The sequence below is a fragment of the Cornus florida genome, unplaced genomic scaffold, assembly GCF_030987335.1.
Source record: "Cornus florida cultivar Cherokee Brave unplaced genomic scaffold, ASM3098733v1 CherokeeBrave_3.0.0_Hap2_Chr02, whole genome shotgun sequence".
Taxonomy (NCBI): domain Eukaryota; kingdom Viridiplantae; phylum Streptophyta; class Magnoliopsida; order Cornales; family Cornaceae; genus Cornus; species Cornus florida.
Genome location: NW_026775572.1, coordinates 99,655,948 through 99,663,129, shown reverse-complemented (window position 1 = coordinate 99,663,129; position 7,182 = coordinate 99,655,948).

Below are 7,182 nucleotides of genomic sequence, written 5' to 3'. Positions count from 1 at the left end.
CTGGTTCGTCTTCTTCACTTCCGACGCTGTTACAGAAGGTTCTGTGATATCTAAAACAATTCCTAGGGTTCAATTCATGTCCCAAAATTCCTCATGAGGCATCCAAACTCCAGTATGTATCATCAACAGAAACTTAGAACACATATGAAACAACAGTTGATACAAAGAAACGGATTAATTTTTCAGCACATAGACTATTTAATCTTGATTTAAAAACATACAAGACTGATTTAAAAACATACGAGATTTATTCAATGTCTGATTAAAACCCTAGAGATCATCTAGGCATGCATAGAATACAGGTCAAGGGGAGAGAGACAGAATAGAACTTGCCTAAGATTTTGAATCAAAACCTCGTCGCCGTCTTCCTAAGTTTTCCGACGACGTCCGTTCACTGTTAACCTCCTTTTACTCACCCTTCCCTCCTCGTAGGTCCATCCTTTAATCCATAGCCACAAACCCTAACTGAACTCTCTCTGTTTTTCTCACAATTCCCTCTCTATTTCTCTCTATGTCTCTGTACGTGAATAGGGTTCTAAAAACCCTTTGCAGACTTATAATAGTATATATATAGGCAAATATAAAACCTAAGTCTACTTGTAATTAGAGACGAAAACCCAACTAAATCCTAGTTGGCCAATACGATCCATAAAAGACTAAAACCCTAATTTTACATTACAATTAAAAAAACTAATTTAATCCAATTAATTCCATTTAAATAACCTAATAAACCATTTAAAATAAATAAAACAAGTAATTCAATTAAAGGAAATAAAAATACAATTAAATTAACAATAACATTTTAATCCATTTAAAGACAAATACAATATAATTAAATTAATAATGAAACAAATAATTTAATTAAAACAAACAATCAATCAATTAATCAAAATAAACAGGCAACCAAACACATAAAAAAATAAAAATGCAATAAAAATAAAACTTAAAATGCCGAGACTATTCTTTTAAAATTAGGGGTATTACATTCTTTCCCCATAACCAAAGAAATTCCGTCCTCGGAATTCATGAAAGACTGAATCATTTGCTTTTAAAATTCATTGCCGTTCTCGAGTGGACTCAGCCTCTGTGTATACTGAATTCTAATGCATCCAACAATAAACAAGGTTCCCATATTTAAGAAACCCCACCACTGTACAACTCCTAGGTTGTATCTAACCATGAATCACTCGTACCTAGTATGGCATTAAGGTAACGATCCCTATTCCTCCAAGTTTCATAGGATAATCCCACAAAATAGGACATCCAGTGCGAACAAAATTGGTAACGCTAATCTATCTACAATACCAAAAGCCAATAACAAATTTAATGTAGCAATTTTTAATTATGCTTTAACAACACAACCCTGTCAGTACGAATATATTTATTTATAGCTTGGCAACTCAACCAGGCCTCCTTAAGTATATTTATTTATACTTTGTCAAATCAACCATGCCGACAATTCAACCATGTCTTTGGCAAATCAACCATGCCGCCTTAAGTATATTTAGTTATACTTTGGTAAATCAACCATGCCTTTATTCAACCATATTCTGATTTTAAACTTAGCGATGAACTAAATCACACATAGTTCTAGCATGCATATCATACGCATAGCATTAATTTAAAACAAATCTATCCAGATATACCAATTAAACATGTCCTTACATCTGCCGGTTCACTTAACCAAACATTCAATGTCTTGCTGTACCTTATAATCGTCTAAGTGCATTGAGTAGAAGTGACGAATTTTACATCGCATTCACTCCGACAACATTAACAGAAACTACTAATCCTTCGCCAGTACCTTAAGCTCTATTTGAGTAAAGTAATACCTCCACTAAGATCAGCCCCAATATTTGAAGTTGACTTCCTTAATTTCCTTAGTAACAACCAGTGTCATTATTATACAAGCTAAAACTTCAACTACGAACTCAACAACTAATCGAAAGATATGAATATCCTATCGGTTGTTGAGAGCGTCCACTTCCATATTCCCTTCCACCAGACAGAACTTAATGCAAAGTGTGAATCATCACTTTGATGCATCTAAGTCGTCTCGTAATCCACTCTATTCATATGAACTGATGTCTTACCAGTTCGAAATAAACAAGAATTTAACGGATTTAATTTAGAAACTAACCAATATCCCAACCAGAATCCTGACCCTTTTGTAAAGTCAAAAATCCTTCAACTAAATTTGTGAAAATGCTTTATCATTTTCACTTAAGTATAGAAAATGTCTGCAAGGATCTAGTGTTCTCCGATGGTTCCTCTTGATTATTTAGTAGATATTAGAATTGGAGACAAAAATCACTTTGTCCCTTCTCCTGCCTATCCTCCCAAAAATCTACTCCATATCGTGAGTGCATCATATTTCCACTCGGATGAAGAAAGAACCAAGTGTTGTGAACCTCAGTCCTTGCATCCTCCTTCCAATTTGTCTATCGAAAGTACCATTAGCCTGGTACCATTAGCTTTCGTCTACACCCATTGTTTAATTTGGAGCATCATCAAAAGCTAACTCTACAACGTAAGTCCATGCACCACTGATCTGTGATAGACTTACCGATATAGAAAGTCAACTGGTAATTTAATTCATCAAAAGTCAACTAGCTATGAGTTTTGCACACACACCGTGCACCTCTTCCTTATATAGGTGTTCGGTCTCACCTTCCTGTCCTTGCCACACCCTACTTCTTTAATATAAGTAAGTGTCAATTTGACTCCTTGCCTCACTTTAAATGAATATGGAACTTTTCCATCCTCCATATGGTCATCAATTCCCTAGTAACTGCTAATTGTTGTGAAATATGACCTATATATATATATATATAAAGAAAAACAAAATTCATATTTTACAGTGTAGAGACTTTGGTTCCACCTTCTATTATAACACCGATAGCCCCTCCGAATGACACACTCATGAATAGTATCCTGGTTAAGAATAGACTGATATAAATTTAGTCAGTCTACTATCCTCTCTCGGCGTCATCCCAATAAGTACCTAAAGCAGCATGAAATCCTCTTTCCGTCTTGGTGGCCACTTCTGAAATTTCCAAGAAGATGTTCTGCACCTTCGACACCTTTAATAAACCATAGTGGCATTACAGTGGTCTTTATCTACCACAACCTCACGAATACCGCCATATTAACATCCACCATTATTAGGGCATTGCAAAAAAAAAAAAAAAAAACGAATCCATATCTAGCACAGAGCATATCAAACTAATCATTTTAGATTATTTGACTCGTATTGATAGTTTAACTATCCCATTCCAGGTAGCATACCATAATGATGCATGTCCAGGTCCACTAGATTAGCTATAATTATATGTATCTCCCAAATTTTTACGACCTCATGCTCCAAATCCTAGTGCAAATAGCGTTATTACTCTATGTTATTAAAACAATAGTTGGCTGATCACATACTTGTGTCCCAACTAAACCATATTCCTAATCCGGACTAATTAATGAAAAATGAAACACGTATAATACACACAATAAAACAAAATATAATTCTACTTAAGACATCGTTCTTCCTAGAAAAGAAAGTTTCCTTTGGAATCAACCTTTCTAGATTGGTTCATAATATCCTTTTTTTTTTTTGGTAGTTTCGTAGGTACTCGAAACACATCCTTTAAACATTGCTTAAAAGCAACATCCATTTGCCTAAGCAAATACCAAAGGCTTAACCCTCATCCTCCTTATACACGGAATACAAACCGTCTAACGTGGCTTTATAAAGCAACTTAGAACGTCACAACCTAATCCCCATACGCTCCGGAACGTGATATAAAATCATGTCTTCGTTCTAATAAGAATTCCATCAAATCCCCAAACTCTAGTAGAGTATTTCTTACATAACTCTTTTAGAGATGATACGAAAATTTAATTGTATGTAGATTGATCCACATTAACTCTACTAGTATTATTCACTATACTACTAGCGAATAAGATCACCCTCGTGCGATCCTTCATCTTTAAGATTTAGTATTCTCTTTCTTGGATACACTGAAATCTCCTTCTTTAGGATCCTCTTCGGACTCCTACTATTCGATTGTCTCATTTTTTAGAACAACTGAAGTTATGTTAGCCCCGATATGCGGTGACCTAACACCTACACCTTAATCCTTCTTTGGCTTATACTTTCTAAGTAATGCCAACCCTGGAACTAAACCTTTGATCCCAAGTTCTGCTTCTGGTAAAGAACTCGATAACGTACTCCTTTACTCCTTTGGGTCTGCATCGCTTTCGCCTTAGACCCCATCCTCCTCCTAGTGTCAACCATTCCATAACTATGGAATATAATTGACATCAGCTCCTCATAACAAACCGTAAATAGAATACAACGAATCCTAATATGGCTCTAAGTTTTAAGAGACCCAACGTGGAAGTCCTATAACGAAAGACACTCCTAAGGACACTTGAACCTGGAGTGCTTTGATACCAACTGTGATACCCCCGACTTTTAGGATGCGGGTTGGCCGGGCCCACGCCCGAACACCCTAGGATATCAAAACAAATGGCAATAAACGAACACAGAATACAATTATGACAAATAGGAATAAATAAAATTGCTGAAAGAAAACTAAACTGATAATCCAAAAATGAAACCTCAGAATAAATTTTATATATAAGAGCTATTCTGGTACATCCAAACCTCCAATAAAAATACAACTCGGGAATCTATCAATGGACCCCTATTCAAAACCCAACTGAAGATACACTAAACTAAAAAGGAAAATTCAAAACTAAATATAACCAGCAGTCGGAAGAATGAGTAACCGTCTTTGCTCAGCACGAACAAGTTCTAAAACTGGAACCATCCGCTACCTGAAAAATAATAGTGGGTTAGGCCCACGAATAAGTTCTATTCTAACTACAATCAAAACAGAGACCCGATACGTAGATACATCCTAGATATCTCAACAATAGCTATCTTGTCCATACATATATATATCTATACTAAAGGACTCTCACTGGACTACAATGGGGGTCTCAACCTGAATAGAAGGTAACATGCAAAAATACACCCAAAGGTGGGCATGAGTACCTAGACCTAACAGGGTATACCTCAACCATCATAACCAGTTATACATCCCAATGCATATGCGCTCCCTAACTTACAATCCTGAGACTCAAGCTCATATCGTGGCACCATAAATATATATCTAAAGTCCGTCCAAAACCAGAATATGTCATTCAATTGTTCATTGATTTGACCTAAGATTACCAATCCAGTTAGTCACTCAACTTATTCAGTTGATCTGACTTAACTACAAATAACAATTAATCCATGAAGTCACTCAACTTACTCAGTTGATCTGACTGAAATATAAGTAGGATTCAATATTTTACAATCCATTCCCTTATTTCAAGAAGGTAGGACTTAGCATTTTGAGCTAATCCATTCCTAGTACGCCATCATCCCATACTGGTGCATACGATCCATAACATCCATATAATTGACAGAATTTATTATAGTAACTCAGCAATTAAAATCCAACACAAAAATCTATGTAATTGATAGACATAGTTTAATAGTCGAACAGTTAAAGTCTAAATCAATAATCCAAGTAATTACAGAATTTAATAAAATAATTCAGCAATTAAAGTCCCAAAATGGTAATCCATGTAATTGCGGAATAGAGTTAATATTTCAGCAATTAAAATCCAAAACATAAGTCCATATAATTACAGAATAGAGTTTAATATTTCAACAATTAAAATCCACAGTAAGCATAAAACAAGTCTGACAATTAAATGACCCTATTATGCATCCAAAATAAGGTTTATAAACCATATCGCAGTCCGTTAAATTGCTAGACAGAATTTAAGCAAATAAACCCTCTCTATCCGTTAATAGTATCCAAGATTATTTAAACTTCCATACTGTTAAATCTAGTAGCATAAAGACATTAATTATGCAATATAGGTTCTAATATAGCCTAATAGCATGTTTAGAGTCTATGCTATACTCCATTAAATTGTTAAAACAAAAATACGCAATTTAATCCTTTCTATCCGTTAGTAGTACGCAAGATTGTTTAAACTTCTCAACTATTAAATCCGTTAGCATAAAAAATATTAATTCTATCGTGTGGGCTCTAATACAGCCTAATAACATGTTTAGAGTCCATGCTACAGTCCATTAAATTGTTAAACAAAAATACACAATTTAATCATTTCTATCCGTTAACAGTACGCAAGACTTTTTAAACTTCCCTACTGTTAAATCCGTTAGCATAAAGACTTTAATTATGCAATCTGGGTTCTAATACAGTATAATATAATGTTTAGAATCCCTACAAATCACCTAAAACAGTCCAGGAACTTTAAAAACCCAAAACAGACCCTTAAACCACGTCCTGTAGCAAGTTTGGCATGAGAGCATGCTCTCATAAGTTGAGAGCCTGCTCTCAACCATTGGGAGCTAGCTCCAACACCTTGGGAGTAGGCTCTGTGGTCTAGGGAGCCGGCTCCCTCAATCCATGGAGCCGGCTCTCTCTCTCTCACAGAGAGCTGCTTTCTCTGTTTCCTCTTCTGGTTCGCCTTTTTCACTTTCGACGCTGTTACAGAAGGTTCTGTGATATCTAATACAATTCCTAGGGTTCAATTCATGTCCCAAAATTCCTCATAAGGCATCCAAACTCCAGTATGCATCATCAACAGAAGCTTAGAACACATATGAAACAACAGTTGATACAAATAAATGGATTAATTTTTCAGCACATAGACTATTTAATCTTGATTTAAAAACATACAAGACTGATTTAAAAGAACACGAGATTTATTCAATGTCTGATTAAAACCCTAGAGATCATATAGGCATGCACAGAACACAGGTCAAGGGGAAAGAGACAGAATAGAACTTGCTTGAGATTTTGAATCAAAACCTCGTTACCGTCTTCCTAAGTTTTCCGACGACGTCCGTTCACTGTCAACCTCCTTCTGCTCACCCTTCCCTCCTCCTAGGTCCGTCCTTTAATCCACAGCTAAAAACCCTAACTGAACTCTCTCTGTTTTTCTCACAATTCCCTCTCTGTTTCTCTCTATATTGTCCAAAGGTATGAAATCCCTTTACAGTATTAATTGATTTGATGAAATATCACGTGAATATGATCTAGAAAATTTATTAAATGCTTCCGTTATGCCTTCAGTTACAAATGGTATCAGAGCCTG